The sequence below is a fragment of the Cetorhinus maximus genome, chromosome 15 (assembly GCF_964194155.1).
Source record: "Cetorhinus maximus chromosome 15, sCetMax3.hap1.1, whole genome shotgun sequence".
Lineage (NCBI taxonomy): Eukaryota > Metazoa > Chordata > Chondrichthyes > Lamniformes > Cetorhinidae > Cetorhinus > Cetorhinus maximus.
Genome location: NC_135893.1, coordinates 68757077 through 68779838, shown reverse-complemented (window position 1 = coordinate 68779838; position 22762 = coordinate 68757077). Strand labels below are relative to the sequence as shown.

Genomic DNA, 22762 nt, shown 5'->3' with positions numbered 1-22762 from the left:
CTCTCCCTTCTCCCCCCGCCCGCACAGGTAGCGCAGAGCGCTACTGGCTGCGTATGACGCTGGGTGGCCCTTAATTGGCCCGCCCATGTAAAATGATAGCGCAGAGCCAATCGTGGGCGGCATCAGCTCTGCGCTTGCCCCCACCCAGCCTGCCCGCCATAGGAAAAATCCTGGTCATAGTTTTCTTTCCCCATTTTTCTTATTCCCTCACTGAAGGTGCTAAGATCTGGTGCTATGGAAGTTGTCAGCCCAGGATTTGAACCTGGGACCATCAGTCTCTGTTGGCATAATAATACACTGAAGCGTGTCTTTATCCACTAGAATGGTTATATAGCTATTTGTAAAACCTATTTTAAAAAATGCATCTGTCTGTACATCCTGTCAACTTTTTAAATTATAACTTCCTATAGACATGTTTATAATGCTACCAGGGATGTGGTACTTCAGTTAAGTGGGGAGATGAGAAAAGCTAGGATTGGTCTCCTTAGAGCAGAGAATGTTAAGGGTACATTTAATAGAGGTGTTCAAAATCATGAGGGGTATTGATTAGTGAAGTTGAGGCCATGATCTTATTGAATGACTGAGCAGGCTCAAAGGGACAAACAGCCTACTCTTGCTCCTATTTCTTATGTTCTTAGGTAAACAGGCAGAAGAACACTAGTAGTCAGAGGACACAGATTTAAGGTAACTGGTGGAAGAACCCTCGGACTGCAAATCTGTAGACCCAGCAAAAAACTTGATCGATAATTCTGCTGGTGGACAAGGGATTAAAATATTGAAGCATAAATGCTGCTACCTGCAGTGGGTCCCAATGTATGTATGACCAAATGTCTCCAACAATCGATCTGGGTTTAACATTTTGAGATTGGCATCTTACGGATTAGTTATTTATACACTTCCAAAAATCAGAAAAAGCATTTTCTGTCCCTGCCAGAGGTAGAGTTAAGGTTTACATTTTTAGAAGCGGGATGATGAATATAATAGAAAGTGAAGAGTGTGTGGTGTTAGTTTAGGGTTTTGTGTTCTGAGAAAATTGAAAATTAGGAGTGTGTTTCCTAACAGGCGTGGAACAGATTACAGATGCACTTGGTAGCACCTCTTTTAAAATGTGCCATGGGTTATTAAATCCCAGGTCTAGGAATGAGAGGTAGAGAGGGGGTAAAGATCACTGTACTCCCCACAAGATGTGATGACTGCTTCCGAGATGCCTTTTTGGTCTCTCCATATTTTTTCTTTACTCTTCTTCCCTTGTGGTTCTTACACCATATTGTAGATCACAGTAAAGCAGCACTTATATTGACAAGAGAAAAGCAAAATATTGCAGATGCTGAAAATCTCAAATAAAGATAAAATGCTTTAAGTATTCAGCAGGTCTGGTAGCAACAATGGAGAGGGAAAAAGAGTGAAAGTGGACTTTGATGCTATTGTAAAGAGGGGTGGCAAACTGCATTGTTCACATTAAGCCAAGTGGACGTGAAAAAGAGGGTACAATTTTGGTTTTGTAATTGTATGTAATGCATCATTATGATGGTATAATAATCATAATAACAAAGGTTTTATGTTTATTTGTACCAAAATTTATTCTTATTATAATTGTTTGTTTCTTGAACATTTATGGCTGCCCCCCAACCCCCCATGCAATTCCCATACCTAGAAGTGGCCCTCTGGTGCAAAGTTTGCCCACCCCTGATTAGGCACTGGATTACAGGTGGTATGGCCTAGATATTATCAATAGAAGTCCATAATAAGCTAGTCTGTTTCTAACAAACACCATGGAGGAGAAATTCATTTTTGTAAGCGGCACTAAGCAGAATATGCCAATTCCCCCGGGGCAGGCAGCATCATGGGATGCTACCTGTGCAAGCCGCACAGCAATCAACATAAGCCAGCAGGAGCCAATTTTGTCCCCCGATGCATTTATTTCAGTAATTTGAAATAGCATGCTGTTAAAATCTATTAAAAAATGTAATGATCTGTAAATAATTTTATATCGTGATTAATAGACAAATCATATGGAAGTACAAATACTGAAAATCACCATCAGTACTTGATTTTCAGACAATAGGTCATCACATTTCTGTAACTTGCGACTGGAGTGTAGCAGACACAGAACACAGGATCACAAGAAAAGGTACTCTGGGAAAGAAAAACAAAGGGGAAGCTGAAAATACACAACAGGTCCATCAGCATACAGAAGAGAAGAAATTTTAGATTTGATTCACTCAAAATACAACAATAATAATAATATGCAGTTACATAGGGCTTCTTATGCAGGGTAAAGTATTTGAACCTGTTTTTCTTATTTAGATAGTGATAGGTCTGCTGTGTATTTCCAGCATTTTCTGTTTCTATTTCAGAGACAGTATGAGCCCAACAAGCAACAAGATTAAGCATTTTGCCTTAGATCCTAGGAATATATGATGTGGAAACTTTGACGTATTTTGCCAATCAAGAAATTAATAGACCCGAATAGGTGATTTTTGTTCTTAGATTCAGCAGAACAGCCAAAAAATATAGATCTCAACTGAATCGCAACAGAATAGCAGCTATAATACAAACAAAAATCTATTGCCAGACTGGAAAGCTGAAGTTTCAATTACAGTCTAGACTGATAATCACACTTGACGGCCTGCTTCACTAGTTTGCACTGGGGTTGCTGCAGGGAGCGGGGGAAGCAGCTAGGCATGAGAGTGGGAAGGATTCCCAAGCCACACTAAAACAATTTACAGTTCTGTAGTTACTGAAGGAAAAAAAAGTGCTGAACATAATTACATATTCTTGTGATTTAATGAAGTTTTCTTACCAAATGCCATTGACTACATTTATACAGTTCCTTAATTATCCATCTAAGCTACAGAAAGGTCTCAGACTGAAAAACTGCTAAAGGCAAGCATCAGATACACCAGAATCTATCTTAAGCTGGATGCCTCTGAATAAAAAATGTGACCAAATCAATTGAATGCAAAAGATTCATGCATGTACTATTGCTTTAAAATCACAGCCATTATTCTACAGTACCTAGGCATGAGCACCTCAGTCATTGCTGCACCCAACATGCAGCATGCATGGACTAATTCCACATTATTCAGGTACTACTGCCACATCACATCCAGTAATTTGAAATTAAATATAGCCATAGGAAACTGCTCAATGGCATGAGGAAAAATACAACTGATTGGATAGTTGTCCACTGGCATATCTAGAATAGAATGTCTTTTGATGCACGTAACATTAAAACATTGATACAAACAAGGGGATGAGAACATGCCCTCAGTTCTAAATTTAGTTCTGAAATTAAAAATATTCCAAATATTCCTTAATTACTTTCAATTTACTCAAGTTTAAGACACTATATCCCCTGGGTTTTATTTTATTCCATTATTTCTTTATAATTATGTACTGTAGTCATTAATTTTCCACAAACCTTAACTATAATCTAATTGGATTCTTTTATGTGTTTGGATACAGCAAATTTATTCTCTTGTTAGCATGTTATATCACTCATGTTAATTTTGTTTGATATCTCTCATTTACTCAAATTCTTTTAAGTGCCAGTGACCCAGGGTCTGTTGCCCTGTGGGACTTTTAAGGCAGGAAAGGAAATTTTGTACTTTAAATAAAAGCAGTGACTTGTTTTAGGCTGCTTTAATAACCACATGCTTTTAAATTAAAAATCCTTCTAATAAACGTATCCTTAAAAATGTCATGTTTTGATCAAAATTAATAATTAATTCTGTGGGTTAAACGAATGAGGAATTAACTTCACTATAGGCCTTCCACATCACAGCTGCTCACTCTATCAGGACTGACCCAAGATTTCCTACAGAATGAATGTGTCTAGTGCAGCATAATATGCTGGCCCCAAGTGCTTACTGTGTAGAGGTGATAACATTGAAAATATGCAAACAACAGTACATACCACTTTTCCACACAATTTAATGCAAAGCAAACATATTCTAAAATCTGGAAAAACTCAGCAGGTCTGGCAGCATCGGCGGAGAAGAAAAGAGTTGACGTTTCGAGTCCTCATGACCCTTCAACAGAACTGAGTAATATTAGGAGAGGGGTGAAATATAAGCTGGTTTCAGGTGAGGGGGGTGGGGGGAGAGAAGTTGGGGGGGGGCGAAGGTGGTGGTTGTAGGGACAAGCAAGCAGTGATAGGAGTGGATAATCAAAAGATGTCACAGACAAAGGATCAAAGAGGTGTTGAAGGTGGTGATATTATCTAAATGAATGTGCTAATTAAGAATGGATGGCAGGACACACAAGGTACAGCTCTAGTGGGGGTGGGGTGGAAAGACTAACAGGGCATTAAAGGTATAGATTTAAAAATAATGGAAATAGGTGGGAAAAGAAAAATCTATATAAATTATTGGAAAAAACAAAAGGGAGGGGGAAGAAACGGAAAGGGGGTGGGGATGGAGGAGGGAGTTCAAGATCTAAAGTTGTTGAACTCAATATTCAGTCAGGAAGGCTGTAAAGTGCCTAGTCGGAAGATGAGGTGCTGTTCCTCCAGTTTGCGTTGGGCTTCACTGGAACAATGCAGCAAGCCAAGGACAGACATGTGGGCAAGAGAGCAGGGTAGAGTGTTAAAATGGCAAGCGACAGGGAGGTTTGGGTCTTTCTTGCGGACAGACCGCAGGTGTTCTGCAAAGCGGTCGCCCAGTTTACGTTTGGTCTCTCCAATGTAGAGGAGACCGCATTGGGTGCAATGAATGCAGTAGACTAAGTTAGGGGAAATGCAAGTGAAATGCTGCTTCACTTGAAAGGAGTGTTTGGGCCCTTGGACGGTGAGGAGAGAGGAAGTGAAGGGGCAGGTGTTGCATCTTTTACGTGGGCATGGGGAGGTGCCATAGGTGGGGGTTGAGTAGGGGGTGATGGAGGAGTGGACCAGGGTGTCCCGGACGGAACGATCCCTACGGAATGCCGCCAGGGGGATGAAAGGAAGATGTGTTTGGTGGTGGTATCATGCTGGAGTTGGCGGAAATGGCGGAGGATGATCCTTTGAATGCGGAGGCTGGTGGGGTGATAAGTGAGGACAAGGGGGACCCTATCATATTTCTGGGAGGGAGGAGAAGGCATGAGGGCGGATGCGCGGGAGATGGGCCGGACACGGTTGAGGGCCCTGTCAACGACCGTGGGTGGAAAACCTCGGTTAAGGAAGAAGGAGGACATGTCAGAGGAACTGTTTTTGAAGGTAGCATCATCAGAACAGATGCGACGGAGGTGAAGGAACTGAGAGAATGGGATGGAGTCCTTACAGGAAGCGGGGTGTGAGGAGCTGTAGTCGAGGTAGCTGTGGGAGTCGGTAGACTTGTAATGGATATTGGTGGACAGTCTATCACCAGAAATTGAGACAGAGAGGTCAAGGAAGGGAAGGGAAGTGTCAGAGATGGACCATGTGAAAATGATGTAGGGGTGGAGATTGGAAGCAAAATTAATAAATTTTTTCAGGTCCCGACGAGAGCATGAAGCAGCACCGAAGTAATCATCGATGTATCAGAGAAAGAGTTGTGGGAGGGGGCCGGAGTAGGACTGGAACAAGGAATGTTCCACATACCCCATAAAGAGACAGGCATAGCTGAGGCCCATGCGGGTACCCATAGCCACACCTTTTATTTGGAGGAAGTGAGAGGAGTTAAAGGAGAAATTGTTCAGTGTGAGAACAAGTTCAGCCAGACGGAGGAGAGTAGTGGTGGATGGGGATTGTTCGGGCCTCTGTTCAAGGAAGAAGCTAAGGGCCCTCAGACCATCCTGGTGGGGGATGGAGGTATAGAGGGATTGCACCCCCTGGCGGCATTCCGTAGGGATTGTTCCCTCCGGGACATCCTGGTCCACTCCTCCATCACCCCCTACTCAACCCCCACCTATGGCACCTCCCCATGCCCACGCAAAAGATGCGACACCTGCCCCTTCACTTCCTCTCTCCTCACCGTCCAAGGGCCCAAACACTCCTTTCAAGTGAAGCAGCATTTCACTTGCATTTCCCCTAACTTAGTCTACTGCATTCGTTGCTCCCAATGCGGTCTCCTCTACATTGGAGAGACCAAACGTAAACTGGGCGACCGCTTTGCAGAACACCTGCGGTCTGTCCGCAAGAAAGACCCAAACCTCCCTGTCGCTTGCCATTTTAACACTCTACCCTGCTCTCTTGCCCACATGTCTGTCCTTGGCTTGCTGCATTGTTCCAGTGAAGCCCAACGCAAACTGGAGGAACAGCACCTCATCTTCCGACTAGGCACTTTACAGCCTTCCAGACTGAATATTGAATTCAACAACTTTAGATCTTGAACTCCCTCCTCCATCCCCACCCCCTTTCCGTTTCTTCCCCCTCCCTTTTGTTTTTTCCAATAATTTATATAGATTTTTCTTTTCCCACCTATTTCCATTATTTTTAAATCTATACCTTTAATGCCCTGTTAGTCTTTCCACCCCACCCCCACTAGAGCTGTACCTTGAGTGTCCTGCCATCCATTCTTAATTAGTACATTCGTTTAGATAATATCACCACCTTCAACACCTCTTTGTTCCTTTGTCTGTGACATCTTTTGATTATCTGCTGCTATCACTGCTTGCTTGTCCCTACAACCACCTCCTCCCCCAACTTCTCTCCCCCCACCCCCCCACCTCCCCACCTGAAACCAGCTTATATTTCACCCCTCTCCTAATATTACTCAGTTCTGTTGAAGGGTCATGAGGACTCGAAACGTCAACTCTTTTCTTCTCCGCCGATGCTGCCAGACCTGCTGAGTTTTTCCAGGTAATTCTGTTTTTGTATTGGATTTCCAGCATCCGCAGTTTTTTGTTTTTATATTCTAAAATCTCCTTTCTCTACTTGTCAATGTATCTTGAAGGCCCTAATGTAGTTCTAAGCTAGAAAGCTGCTAGAGTTGAAGGCTAAGGGAGGAAACGCTAACAAAAAAATCTGGAATGGCACCCAGAAGAGGACCGACGTCTAAATATGTCACCTTTCCGGCAACTCCTCCAACCAAGTCAATGCCAAACTTGGTCCTTTGCATTCCTTTAGACCCAACCAGGCAGGTCGAGAGGGGACCCTGACCATTTGGGCAGCCCAGAGTCTCCATAAATTTTGCCTGGAAAAAAAGTAGATACTCCAGGTTTTCTGCAGAGAATAGCTGGTTTGTCTGTATTGTTGTTCAATATAAACATATTTCAATTACATTCAATTAGTTTGACATACATATATTGACATTCATCTCTGTTGAGCTACGTCGCAAAGGTCAGGCATGCCAACACAAAAAACAGCTGGACTAGTGCCAGTCTCCTGGCACTACTATCTGGGAGACTCTTACCTGGGAGTTTATTTAAGCATTTTGGATTTCATACAACTCCAGTTCACTCCCTTTCTGTAACATGCAATTTGGATTACTTCCTCTCATCAAAAGTACCAAATTAACACAAGCAATCTATCTTAAATATAGTATATGATAATCTTTTGTATGAATTAAAGTCACTGTTCGTGCAAAGTGCTGCTGCTTTCACCAGTGATATATTACTATTTGCAATAAATATTCAATTCAATGCGACTGACAACCAACTCCTAACATAACTAAAATATCCTTGATCATTATCAGACAGATGGTGGCGTAGTGGTAATGTCACTAGTAATCCAGAGGGGACATGGGTTCAAATTCAAATGGTGGAATTTAAATTCAGTTAATAAAATCTGGATTCAGTCTCAGTAACTGTGACCATGAAACTATCATTGATTGTTGTGAAAGCCCATCTGGCCTTTAGGGAAGGAAATCTGCCATCCTAACCTGGTCTGGCTAACATGTGACTCAGACCCCTGCAATGTGGTTGATTCTTAACTGCTCTTTGATATGGCCTAGTAAGCAAGCCACTGAGTTTATGGGAAATTAGGGGCGGACAACAAATGCTGATCTCACCAGTGACAGAATAAGGAAAAAAAAAAGTCCACCAATGCTACATTTTGACATCTGTATTTCTTTGGTGGTTTCCCCTTTGCTTCCCACTTTTATTACAAAATCTGTAGAGGCCAATAACTTAAAAAAAATCTGAATTCCCAGTAGCCAACTTAAAGGAATTACACGGCAAGATTTCAAGTATTGCTGAAAAAGAGAGACTTTTTTTTGTCAGAATTGTACCATCAGGACAATTTGCAAAAATACCAAATTAAAGGGAACAACAATTTATACTGTATGAGAAGAGAGTGTTGATTGGTTGGCAAGTGGACTCTGATTGGTCAAAGCATTTCCCTGAGGAATAAGCCAGCAAATAACTGTTACTTATTTTGTTTAACTGAAACAGGTGCAATGTGTGTACAAGTTCTTTCTGTCTGCAAAGAACAGGGCCTTGCCTATGTCAGTTGATTACCTCTGGACTCTCCCCATCTCAAAGCCCATCTCCATGGCAATGTGAATCACATAGGCCTTGTATCCAGGTAGAAATGCTAATTAGCTATCCTTTAGACTCCCAAGTTTATTCTATCTGATCAAGTTAGCGTTCTTGAAATTACATACTTGTCAAATATTTTGGAAAACAAAATTCATTGGCCCGCAAAATATTCATTCTACCTTGAAACTAAACAGGCAGTTTATAACCATTTACAAAACCTGACATCCCTAACACCTTCCTGGAGACTAATTTTCTACAAAGATGATTTGATTCTGTGCAAAAAAAGTGCACATATATTCTTAAAGGAGCATTAATATTTCATTTAAAATACAATATTTTATTAATTTTATTTTCATTGTCCAAACAAATGGTTTGGTCATTGTTGCAGGCATGAACATGTTGCACCTCTTCCCATTAAAACAACCTGGGCCCCCCTTTAATCTTTAACACACAAGTCACCTAGGATTGCTGTCAGTAGAATTCAGAACAGATCACATGACCCCCTTCATTCCTCCATTTTACTCTAAATGAAAGGCACAATCCTAAAACATAACAATCTTACAAAATCTCGCATTTGTAACACTTTGCGCTGCTAAAGGGGATAATTAATGAGATAGAACAGTTATCACTGATTGAGACTGAAACGCATCATTAACCCACAAAGCCCAATTTCACAAGGCACATAACCACATTGTGATTTTGGAGATGCGTGGTTATCGTCCTCTGAAAGAGGCAAATATCCTCCTGTCCATTATGTTGAGTATATATACTTGCTGCTTTTGTGTCTTTGAAGAATGTTGCTCTATGTTTTCCATCGTGACTCAGTGGGTAAATAAATCACATGATATTACACAAAAATTCCCAAAAAAGGTGAAACTACTCTAACGGATGAGTGTTTTTCTGAAGCTCAAAAATTATGTTTTCATTGTATAGCTTTTGTAAATGTTACCTTACTGTTTTGAAATATATAATTTAGTCAAGAAAGCTCACACTGCGATATTAGTTATATTCCAGTTTCCCATATCTATGCTATTTTAATTCCAGTTCAATTGGCTGATCAAGTTGCAGTTCTTGAAATTGTATACTTATTTTGGAAAACAAAATTCATTGGCCCAGAAAATCTTCAGCACACAATCCCAACAGTTATGCTACCATTTCTTGTGGCCATTGGAATTTTAGCTGTTTAATTTCCAACTGTGTTTGCTAACTTGAATGAAGGAGGGAAATAATGGTTGAAAATAGTATTAAGCAATTATTTGAGCAATTTGATTGCTTGGTTTTCTGCTCATTCTTCATTAGACATGACATATGGAAAGAGTAGCAGGTTTAGGTGGAATAGGTGCCTCAGGACCTTTGGTTCTTAAGGATTTCCACCACTAGGGTTTTTCCTTGTTTCATGTCTGATCTGTGGTAGACTAGTTGATAAAGATTGATTGCTATGATTAGTCAATTGTATCATGCAACTATCAGGATGCTAGAAGGCAAAGTAGCTGGACTGTAGCCTTTTCTCAGTTAACAATTCTTGTTCGATTTGTTCCCATTTGTCAAATCTGAGCGATAACCTAACAGGTATGAGGTTATTCGAAGCGATCATGATTTTTCAACCTATGACTGTGATGCTTTAGACGTGTGATTCTTGCAGTACAGCCATTCTGTTGTGATTCTTTAGAAGTGTGATGTGACAGATGCAGGTTGGATACAGGATTTAATATCAGTGACATTGTACATCATAAGAAATACATTATAAGTAAATGGATGTATGAATTAAATGGCATCACAGCACATGTACCTGGAGGCTCTGCATCATATAATAAATATTATCAAGCTGTCAGATTCAATCAAAAATGATAAAAGTTTGGAGTAAATGGAGTTGTCACCTGAAATTTTTGAACCAGACAAGCCAACATCTGAGTGCGTTATCTGCAAATTTCTAAAATATAAACCAAACATAAAGTAGCAGTCATTTTCTTCCACTTTGCTTCTGTCTCTTAGGTGTGGAGGTATTATTTATTGATTGGTCCATATTTTTTGACCCTAGGTCGCTGGAGACCTGACAGACCCCAAGATGTCAAAAGGGACCCCTCAGAAGTCCCAATGCACTGACTCCGTGGGAATTGCCCGGGAAATTTGAGCTTCCGATGAGCAATTCCTCTGTCCCCTGTGACCCTCTGAAAATGTCTCCAACTCTGCGTTAAAGTCAGAGACTTTGGATGGTTCTGACTTAATTACCTGAATAATTACCCAGGAGATGTTGTATAGACAGAAAATTCCTAATATAACTTCCGTGCACCTATACAACTGATACTCCTGACCATCCCCGTGACCCCCTGAATACTACCCCAACTCTCCCGACCTGACTAGCCCTCAACATCTAACTCCCTGACCCCTCGTATCCCCCCAACCCCTCCCCACCCGACCTGGCTAGCCCCCACCACCCACCTCCCTCTGACCCCCCAGAATCCCCATTAACCCAACCTGACCCAACATCATCCACCTACCCTTTACCTATTTATCTGACCCATCCTACCCCCTTTCCCACTTACCTCATCCACCTTACTTCCTTACCCATTTACCTCACCCACCCTAAAACACTCATTCACTAACTCACTGAAAAGCTGCTTAAATGTCCCAAAAAACTTTTCAGTGTGTTAGTGAACACTTACCAGAATACGGCAGCTATTATCTTAAAAAGAGGGTATGGCTTCTGCATGGATTCCCTTCACTCATGTCTCTAAGGTTTCCTATGCTGAATGAGTTCTGTAGGATCCTCCATTGGAAAATTGGCCAGAAAAATTAGAGGAAGGTAAGTGGGTACTTATTTGTTTGATCAGAGGCGGAAATAGGGATTTTTACCCTGATCGGAATTTTTTTTAATTCATTCATGGGATGTGCAAAGCTAGCATTTATAGCCCATCCCACATTGCCCTTGTTCGAGGGCATTTAAGAGCCAACCTCTGTGGGTCTGTAGTCACATGTAGGCCAGACCAGGTACGGTTTTCTTCCCTAAAGGACATTGAAAGACTGAACCAGATGCGTTTTTGCAACAATCAACAATGGGTTCAGTCATCATTAGACTTTTAATTTCAGATTTTTATTGAATTCAAATTCCACCATCTGCCCTGGCGGGATTCGAACCCAGGTCCCCAGAGCATTACCCTGGGTCTCTGGATTACTAGTCCAGCAGCAATACCACAACGCCATCACATGGAGATTTTCGATGAATTTTCATCAGCAGCAAAGCACACAATGGCACCCTTGTCTGTTCTCACCTTATCACTGGTTGTATTTTGCACTTTGTAAATGGTTGTAGCCATAAATCCTATTCTCTCTATACAGAGCTCAGTAAAGTGGCTAAAGTAACTGCAACCTGCAATATTCTACAAAAGAATAGCTTCACTTCACATCACAGAATGTCAAAATGAGTAACGTTGCAACTAATAATTCAAACCATAACGATCAGCTATTGTTAATGTTTTCAAAGATAGTATATCGTAAATTCAGCTTAAGAAGTCAATTGCAAACTTATTTTTGCCACCGCCTTTGGCTTATTTGTATCCTTGACAGAATTTATACTTAAATTGCAACAAAACCTTCAAAATACACATCAACCAACCTAAAAATAGTAGTGAAATATTTTTCCAGAAAGTTTGCCATGATTCAAATGTCAAATAATTCCAATGAACTCAAAGTCAATTTTTCCCAGTTCCTGATGGGAAGTTGACTCTCACTGACCTGAAATCATAGATGCGCTTTCACTTGAATACAACCTAGAGCTCACTTTGGCAGTTTACTTGTGCTCAGTATCTTGTAAACTTCAGTCCAACAAATGGTTTTGATGTTCACAATCTGAAAAAATAACCTATTCAACAGCTCTGAAACTCTTGAAGCAATCAACCAACAGATTGGAAAGGATAAAACCAATAAAATGTCAATGAATAAACCCCTGTAGCACTACATTTACATATGCATGTACACAATCTGCTCTTTTCTTCTGACCCTGATACCTTAAAAGTTAATAAAGCATGTCACACAAAATTAATTTTTACTTTCTATCAAATTATGAGTAAAAAGGTACACAGTTTGTTTCATGATAGTTTTTCTTTAATGGTACAATGTGTTTTTTTGTGGATATTTTCTAACATTTTCAAATTACTGGAGGCTGTAGTTTTGCCTTTTTAACTACATGATGAACAGACTCGTGACATTTTGTTGAATTTCAATTCCACAATTACAAGCATGGTCAAAACACACACTTACTACTTCAGCTGCTATTCTGTACAGATTTTGTGGGAATATGTCAGCACTTCCACAAACTTACAGAAATGGCATATATTTGGCACTTTTTCTTCATATGCTGTGTCTTGAATCGGATTATCTAAATGGAAATTCAACTGTGAAATATCAAAAAATAGAAAAGGGAAATGGTATACTGAAATATATTTATCCCAGCGTTGCAGAATCAGAGAAACTACATTTTAAGAAAAGGCAAACACGCTTCCTTAGTGGCGAACAACATGAAGGGTCTTCATGCTGAAACATTATCCCAATTCTTAATTCATAAAATCCAGTTTTCCTAAGGTGGCTTAATACAGTACATTTTGACAATGACAAGAATTTTAAAACTACAATGGTACTGCTGCATTTCAGAGAGACACACCTCAGTTCAATGAGGGCCTCATAAATATGCAGATACTAAGGCCCTGTGAGGCAAACGGTACTTGGGCACTGTAAGGTTCTTGGACTTGCCACTAACTTTTGGTTGCAAATAATTTTCATGTGTTCGACCAAGTATTGACACATTCTATGACTTAAGAAACAATCACACAGAAAAATAACCAACATTTCTTGCTTTCTCTCTGGATAGAGAACATAATCTTTAATGATTCTTTTGTTCTCATCTCTCTAAATTGTGAAGGAAAGCTTAAGAAATTTCTAGGCATCTAGTTACTCAGAGCAATCTCTTATTAAGAGTTTATTTTTATTACCCAACTGATGTGTTGATCATTGTCTTGCCTGCTTGTGATATAAGCTACCCTCTTTTGTGTGAGACCATTGATCCCTTATTCAGAATTCCTTGCTGACCAAGTTTTTCTTATTAAATATCATTCATACCCTGTAGAGTTCTGGGAACAAGCAACTTAATGATGTTATTATTTGTAGCTGCATTACAACTCTACAAGCTATTTAGAAGTAAAAACCTTAATCGTATGAGATTAGCCAAATCATAATCTTACACATATATGTATACAATAGGATCTTACAGAGCAGTTTGAGTAAGAGTCACAAGAGTTTTTACAAGTACAAGAGGTGTCAGGACTGAAATCTAAAAGAGATCTATGGTTTCAGTGGATTCAGCATTTAACATGTTCAATCGCTGTGAAGAGCATTCCACAAAGCAAACAGAATGTTGAACTACATAGCCAATATAAGGCAGAGGAACTACAGGCCACACCTGACTGCCAAGACAAAGGAGACATTTAACATCTGGAGGCAGTTGAGAAGAGTCATGGGCCCAATACCACACATTAGAGAGCTGCTTTATGAGGAAAATGGGAGAAACTTGTGTTTATCAAGCTTTAAATAGAAATAGAAAATAGGAGCAGGAGTAGGTCATTTTGCCCTTCAAGCCTGCTTTGTTAGTCACAATAAGAGGTTGAGGTGGAAGAATTAATCCAGGCTGGTCTTTTGGTTTAAGCTGGTTTATTTTCAAGACAACTCCTCAGTGCTACTGACTTCCAAGTAGCTGCCACAGTGTTCCACCTGTATCTTTTTGTTCTATTTAGATGGGATAATTAATGCCCATCACCTGTTTAACTAGCAATTGGTTTTAACAAGGTGATTGCCATATTAACATGCTTTGCCATTCAATATGATAATGGCTGATCCTCTATCTCAATGCCATACTCCCGCTCTCTCCCCATACCCCTTTGATGCCTTTAGAGTCCAGAAATCTATTTCCTTCTTAAATATATTCAGTGACTTGGCCTCCACAGCCTTCTGAGGTAGAGAATTCCATAGGTTCACCATCCTCTGAGTGAAGAAATTTCTCCTCATCTCAGTCCTAAATGGCCTCCCTGTATCCTGAGACTGTGACCCCTTGTTCTAGACCCCCGCTCCAGCCAGAGGAAACATCATCCCTGCATCCGGTCTGTCCAGCCCTGACAGAATTTTATACATTTCAATAAGATCCCCTCTCATTGTTCTAAACTCCAGTGAATACAGGCCTAGTCGATCCAATCTGTCCTCATACGACAATCCTGCCATCCCAGGAATCAGTCTGGTGAACCTTCACTACAATGCCTCTATGGCAAGTGTACCCCTTCTCAGGTAAGGGCACCAAAATTGCACACAATACTCCAGGTGTGGTCTCACTAAGGTCCTGTACGGCTGCAGTAAGACATCCTTGCTCCTGTACTCAAGTCCTCTCGCAATGAAGGCCAACATACCATTTGCCTTAACTGCTTGCTGCATCTGCTTGCTTGCTTTCAGTGATTCGTGTACGAGGACACCCAGGTCGCTTTGTACATCAACATTTCCCAATCTACCACTTTAACTAATGCTCTACTATTCTGTTTTTCCTACCAAAATAGATAACTTCACACATACTGCATCTGCCATGTGTTTTCCCACTCACTCAACTTGTCTAAATTACCTTGAAGCCTCTTAGCAGCCTCCTCACCACTCACATTCCCACCTAGTTTTGTGTCGTCAGCAGACTTGGAAATATTACATTTGGTTCCCTCATCCAAATCATTCATGTATACTGTGAATAGCTGGACAAATCCAACCCTGCCAATTCCGCCCCATCAGTCCACTTTCGATCATCAGCAAGGTGATGAAAAGTGTCGTCAACAGTGCTATCAAGCAGCACTTATTCAGCAATAACCTGCTAACTGGTGTTCTGCAAGGGCCACTCAGCTCCTGGCCTCATTACAGCCTTAGTCCAAACATGGACAAAAGAGGTGAATTCAAGTGATGAGCTAAGAATGACTGCCCTTGACATCAAGACATCATTTGACAGAGAGTGGCATTAAGGAGCACTAGCAAAATTGAAGTCAATGGGAATCAGGGAGAATCTCTCCACTGGTTGGAGTCATACCTAGCACAAAGGAAGACAGTTGTGGTTGTTGGATGTCAGTCATCTTAGTCCTGGGACATTGGCACATGAGTTCATCAGGGTAGTTTCATAGGCCCAACCATCTTAGCTGCTGCATCAATGACCTACCTTCCATCATAAGGTCAGAAGTGGGGATGTTCATGGATGATTGCACAATGTTCAGCACCATTCACGACTCCTCAGATACCAAAGCAGTCAGTGTCCATTTGCAGCAAGGCCTGGACAATATTTAGGCTTGGGCTGATAAGCGGCAAATAACATTCATGCCACACAAGTGCAAGGCAATGACCATCTCCAACAAGAGAGAATCTAGCCATCTCCCTTTGACATTAAATGGGCATTACCATCGGTGAATCCCCCGCTATCAACATCTTCGGGTTTACCATTGACCAGAAACTGAACTGGACCAACCATTTAAATACTGTGGCTACAAGAGCAAGTCAGAGGCTGGGAATTCTGCAGAGAGTAACTCACCTCCTGATCCTCCAAAGTCTGTTCACCATCTACAAGGCATAAGTCAGCAGTGTGATGTAATACTCTCCACTTGCCTGGATGAGTGCAGCTCTAACAACACCCAAGAAGCTCAACATCATCCAGGACAAAGCAGCCCACTTGATTGGCACTCCATCCCCCACCTTAAACATTCACTCCCTCCACCGCCAATGCAGTGGCAGCAGTGTGTATCACCTACAAAATGTACTGCAACTCACCAAGGCTCCTTCGACAGCACCTTCCAAGCCTGTGACCTCTACCACCTAGAAGCACAAGGGCAGCAGATTCATGGGAACATCACCACCTGCAAGACCCCATCCAAGTCACACACCATCATGGCTTGCAACTATACCACCATTCCTTCACTGTCACTGGGTCAAAATCCCAGAACTCCCTTCTTAACAGTACTATAGGTGTTCCTACAACACATGGACTGCAGTTGTTCAATAAGGCAGCACACCACCACCTTCTTAAGGGAATTAGGGATAGGCAACAAATGCTGGCTTTGCCTGTGACACCCACATCCCTTGAACGAATATATATTGAAAAAAAAACTGCAGCACTGATGAAGAAGCACCATCACTTCATCTAACATTCACAGCAACCAGCTCCGATACTGGAACTGCACTAGCTTTAGAGGCTAGCATTGAAGCTGGATCTGCACCTGTTCAGTCTATGGGCCCAAGTGGGCTGCAGCCAGGTTAAGGGCCAGCTCACCAGATGGTGAGGTCGCAGTCAAGTTCCACTGCAAGGTGGCATATAGGAGAACAATGATGAACATACACATTAAGATGCTTGGTGCATTGGCAGGCCTGCCAGACAGCGTCCTGTCACTGCAAAAGACAACAGAGGGGTTATGATCCATCCTTTTCAGTATGGAAGTGGCAGTCAACTCCATGACAGCATTAGCAGGCCCAACATGATGCAGAATCTGATGGCCATTGTCTCAGCTTCCAATGTAGCACTGACGAAAGCCACACAATGTCTAAGAGCTGAAGTGGAAGCTCAGGCTGATGTCATAATATCCATTCTTGCTGCCATGCAGGCTCAGACTGCTGCTATCATGGCTGCAGATCTCAGTGCTCAAGAGGGCAAGCAGGCTCTCATGTCCTCCAACAGATTACTAGGATTACTGAGATGTTGTCCCGGAGGAATGCCAGTGGATCCACAGTGCACAAACCTGCTGATTTCTCTCATAAATACGGCATTTGTACACCCAGAACTGTCACTCCATCAGTGCCCTTGCTGTTGCCTTTCAGTCAACCAGCCCAGGCTACTGTCGCACTTGCCGTGTGGTGCAATCTGAAACAGGGCTCTCAAGGCCCATACCTGCTCAAATTGTATTGCACGACCATCTGTAATCTCCACCATTGAAAATCATCAGTCTTCTACCATCCAGCTATTATGTACAAGGGCTAGGATAGGCTACGGCATCTGCAAGAGAGGCAGTAAGGGAATGCACAAGAATAATTCATTCTTGCTTGTATACTTGGATGTGTTCTTTGATAAAGATGTCATCGTAAGGTTTTTGTTGGTGTCTTTTAAAGCAGAATTTAAAGCAGAGGACAGATGATGGGCATTGCAGGTGAAATGGAAGGTGGGGTATACTGAAGCAACCATGAAGGGATGCCATCCTAAGGGAAACACAGTCCGAGTAGGTGCTCACAGGTAGCCCATCAGGAGCAAAGATGTCCTAGATGCTTCTTCTCTGATTGCTCCTCTTCCTCCCTCTGCGCAGATTCTTCTCCGCATAGCCTCTGTTATATTTCCCTATTGTTTACAGAGTAAGTAGCATTGAAACCCCTCCTCAATACTTCCAGTTGGAATGCTTCTAGCATAGCAGTCCCATGCTAGCATCCTTCCCTGCATTCAGCAATGCACGGGCCACATCAGAAGTGATGAGTGTCATCCAACTGCACCTAGGTTGACCCCTCTTTCTGCTGCCCTCTAGAAGAGATATTTATAACTTTTCAGCTCTGATCTAATGGCTGTAATATATATATTTTCCTTATGGCTAATTTTGGCAATGAGAAAAACTGGACAAAGACCCTTTTTCAAAAAATGGCTGAAGCTATGCCTGTCTGTCACCCTCGAACAACACCAGCTAATACGGCAGGTTTGCAGTAACTGACATCTCGTTATCTCTGAAGAAACCCTAATGACCCCTTGTGGGCTGCAGAGACCAAATTCAAAGGGAAATATTCAAAGGCCATCATAAGTCAGGCCTGACCAATTGGAGCTGATTCATCTGCTAGGACAAAAGATCCCGCAACCACCCTTTAAGGCTTACTGGTCAGAACACTAACAATCTCAGGGACCTGACAAAGGGATACACAACTTTGTCAAAACCAATGTGGAGAGGTGAGAGTCATGTGAAATGTCCCCATAGCTTATGGAACCAGTAATATTGCAAAGCTCAGTCTTCCATTTTACCATTTACCTAGCAGCAGCACAGGAAAGGGGCTCTGCCAGGCAGATTACCTGGCCCCTATGGGAATCTTTGTACCATTGCCTACTAGACTAATTCATCTTTTTGTGCCTATCTCATCGTGGAAGTCATCTCTACTGGACAAGTGGATTATCCAGCATCAGTTTTTAACCTGCCAAAGTTTGTGAAGGAATACGCCATTGGGCTTTGATTCTGGACTCACAAGAAACAATAATTATTTTCTCTGTGGTCTTAGCCCTGTAAATCTTTCTTTCTCTATCCCTCTTTTTCTGTGTGAATGCACAGGGGGATACATAACAACATTACCCCCGCCCCACTGCGTTTCTTGTGCACAAATAAACTAACACTCTGATTCCATCCTTTCTCAAGTCTATTGTGGGGTTATTAATAGAAAATTGGATCGCACCAAAACGGAGGGGAAGGGAAACATGCCACCACTTATAAAGTGGGAAGCAAATCAAAATACCTTTCTGTTAACGGATGAGTAGTGAGAGGAGAAATCAGGGCTGTTTTAATTAACCCCTCCTCCTGTCTGTAACATACGCTTGAGTTTGTTTGTTGTTCACACATCCTTCAGCTTCACGAAATTACTTCTAACTCTCTATCCATCTTCTGACTTTGGCATCATATCTACTAACTCCTATGTTGCAGTGTGACCACATCAACTTCAATCCTCACGCTAGTTTCTTTAATGTATTCCTTCTAACCACCATTGTTTTTATCGTTTTGGTGTACATACTCAATCTATATTCCAATCTTCTTGATTTTATTTGATCTATGATACTTTGTAGGCCCTCTTCTGATTCTGCAAGTAGTACTGTTTCGTCAGCATACCACAAATTTGTTATGTTCTTGCCTCCAGTTTTTACTCCTGGAAGTATATCTGATTTTCTGAATATTTGTTCCATGTACAGGTTGAATAATTTTGATGACAGTACACAGCCTTGTCGCACTCCTCTCTTCACTTGAAACATATCTGATTGTCCATCTTCTAAGCTGTTGATAAAATCTCACACCTTTACTGTCAACATCACATTTCAGCAACTTGTCTATTAGCTTTTGGTGATAAACACGATCGAATGCTTTTTCAGTCTATGAAGCATAAGTAAATGCTCTTGTTTATTTCTTGCTATTTATCGAAGATTGTTCTTGGGTAAATATATCCTCTCTTCTTCTTATTCCAGGTCTTAAATCCAGACTGAGTTTCACCAATTTCTGCTTCAAATGTGTTATTATTTCTATGATTTACAAGATCACTTTAATGAGATGACTCATTAAAGAGAAAGGAGGAGGAAAAATTGCTAGTTCCAAAACTTTCAGCATTTGGCATTCCATTTAGGAACTGACCCACTCTGTCATGAACCCCTCATTTGCACTGACCAGCACTAAGAAGAATGAGAGATGATCTCACGAAACAAAAAATACTCTTTAAAGGTTTGACAGAGTATATGCTAGGAGGCTGTTTGCCATGGCTGGGGAGCCAAGAACTAACAGGTCACCGCATCAGAGTAAAGATTTGGCCAATTAGCATTGACATGAAAAGACATTTCTTCACTCAAAGGGTTGTGAATCTTTGGAATTCCCTACACCAGAGAGCTGTGAATGCTCAGCTGCATATACAGAACATATTCTGCTCCTAATTCTTATGTTATTAAATTGGCGTGACACAGATTCATTTAGATGAAGAGTTAACATAAAGGATTCACTAAATAAGACAACAAGAGGATCAGGCGGTGAGGATAAAGCATGATGTGCCCAGCAGAGATTAAGAGGTTATTGCACATTTGAACAAAGACTTTTAAAAGTCTTGCTATCCCAAGGACAATGCTTAAAGAGCATCAACACCATATGAAGGCACTGCAAAGACTCGGCAGAAATGTGCAGCAGATGGCAAACACTACAGCATCTTTCATGGAGATTTTGTATACTGTAGAGTATCCTAAAGCAAGTTGTAGCTCTAAAAACATCTGCATATGTCTCACAGAACCCAGATGCTCCTTAGCAACACGGAATGAAATTGGTCCATGGCAGCAGTGTGAAACAGGCTTGTGGCAAATGAGCAGCCAACTGTGGCTACATGTAGCTGGGATAGAAAATTTTATGACACTATAATTACTGCTGCATATGTAATTATTATACCACATACAATACAGATATTCTATTTACAATTTTTTTATTCATTCATGGGATGTGGGCATCACTGGCAAGGCCAGCATTTCTTGCCCATCCCAAATTGCCCTTGAGATGGTGGTGGTGAGCCACCTTCTTGAACTGCTGCAGTCCATCTGGTGTAGGCACGCCCACCGTAGTGTTAGGAAGGGAATTCCAGGATTTTGACACAGCAACAGTGAAAGAACAGCGATATGGTACCAAGACAGAACGGTGAGAGGCTTGGAGGCGTACTTGCAGGTCACAGGTTTGTAAGGTGCTGTCAAAGGCGAGTTAGTGCAGTGCATCTTGCATATAGTTCACACTGCTGCCAGTGTACATTGGCGGTGGAGGGAGTGAATGTTTAAGGTGGTGGATGGTGTGCCGATCAAGTGGGATGCTGTGTCCTGGATGGTGTTGAGCTTTGAATGTTGTTGGAACTACACTCATCCAGGCAAGTGGAGAGTATTCCATCATGTTCCTGACTTGGACCTTGTAGAAGGTGGACAAGCTCTGGGGAGTCAGGAGATGAGTTACTTGCCTCAGAATTCTCAGCCTCTGACCTGCTCTTGTAGCTGTTTCAGTTCTGTTTCTTGTCATTGGTAACCCCATGATGTTGATAATGGGGTATTAAGCAATGGTGATGCTGTTGAATGTCATGGGGTGATGGTTAGATGCTCTCTTGTTGGAGATGATCATTGCCTAGCACTTGTATGGCACAAATGCTGCTTGCCACTTATCAGCCCCAGCATGAATGTTGTCCAGGTCTTGCTGTATATGGATCCTGACTTCTTCAGTATCTGAGGAGTTGCAAATGCAATCATCAGCGAACAGCCCTTCTTCTGATCTTATGATGGAAAGCAGGTTGTTTGATGAAGCAGCTGAAGGTGGTTGGGCTTAGGACGGTTGGGCTTAGGACATTACCCTGAAAACCTCCTGCAGCTGGAACTGAGATGACTAGCTTCCAATAATCACAGCCATCTTCCATTTTGCTAGGTCTGACTCTTACCAGTGGGGTTCTTTCCCTCCCGATTCCCATTGACTTCAATTTTCCAGGGCTTCTTGATGCCACACGTAGGATCAAAATCCCCGCCAACTGGGAAATTTATGGAACATAATTTCAAACCCACGACATGTTTTGACCTCATGATTGGAACTATAAATTTCAAAAAGATACGTTGCAGTCAGCAGCTCAGGGCTGGGCAGCGAGGGGTTCATTTGGACACTTAGTGAAAACACAGGGCCTCATCAAAAGGGTTTGGACATTGACTAACACAACCAAGAAGTCTGATTACCCAATACAATGGCACAAAGGACATATCAATGCAATACACTCAAGGGATTATTCAACCACCACAGAGAATAGTACTGGAATAGATCATTCAAATCCTCATTAACTTTGGAGCCAGGTGCTGTTACTGTGCCACCTCAAACAGCAGGAGGATTACAGCAGGAGAATATTTATCTGGATACATCTTCCATGGAAAACCCATGTATTGTTTCAACCAGCTGATGACATTGTCTGCACTTAGCTTGGAATCAGCTAAATGGACATTGGAACAACAGGAAATATGTTTTGACATGTCTGAGCTAAATAATTATAAAGGAAGAGCACATCTGAGTATCTGGGCTGCAGTTGGAAGGGTAGAGTTTGGTCACCTTGACTCAGGCCTACAGTCAACACTGGACAGGCCAGCCATGTTGGGGATTGTAAGTTTCAGCCAAATCTTAGTGATATTGGTCTGAGGGTTTTGTGAAGGTCGGGGGGTGAAAACTTGGTGTTTTTTTGCCAGTACCTTGTAACTTGTTTCAGCCATATCTTGGTGATATTGGTCTGAAGGATTTTTTTCTGAAGGTTTCAGGACAGGATGTGAGGTTTTGCCTGTGTTTTTGTAAGCTTTAACCAAGTTGTGGTGACTTTGTGTCGAGTACTGGGAATAGGTTGTTTTAAATTTTGGGTTCTGTACTGTGGGGTTGTGGGAGATTCAATAAAGCAATTGTGGATTATCAAAAGAAACCTGTCTCGCTGGTCATTTTGTTCAAGCCATACACTTGTGAATCTGGTGTCACGAACTTGAGTGTGGGGAGGATCTCTAAGGGAAAAAGAGAACCCCTACACACGTTTGGTAAAATACTGCTTCAATGTCAAGGGCAGTCACTCTCACCTGCCCTCTTGA

General features: G+C 41.7%; 1 protein-coding gene across 2 annotated transcripts in view; it reads right to left on the bottom strand.

The window, feature by feature from the left end:
• Positions 1–22762, bottom strand: part of sdk1a (sidekick cell adhesion molecule 1a) — a 950103-nt gene that overhangs the window by 740236 nt on the left and 187105 nt on the right. The window lies entirely within an intron of this gene.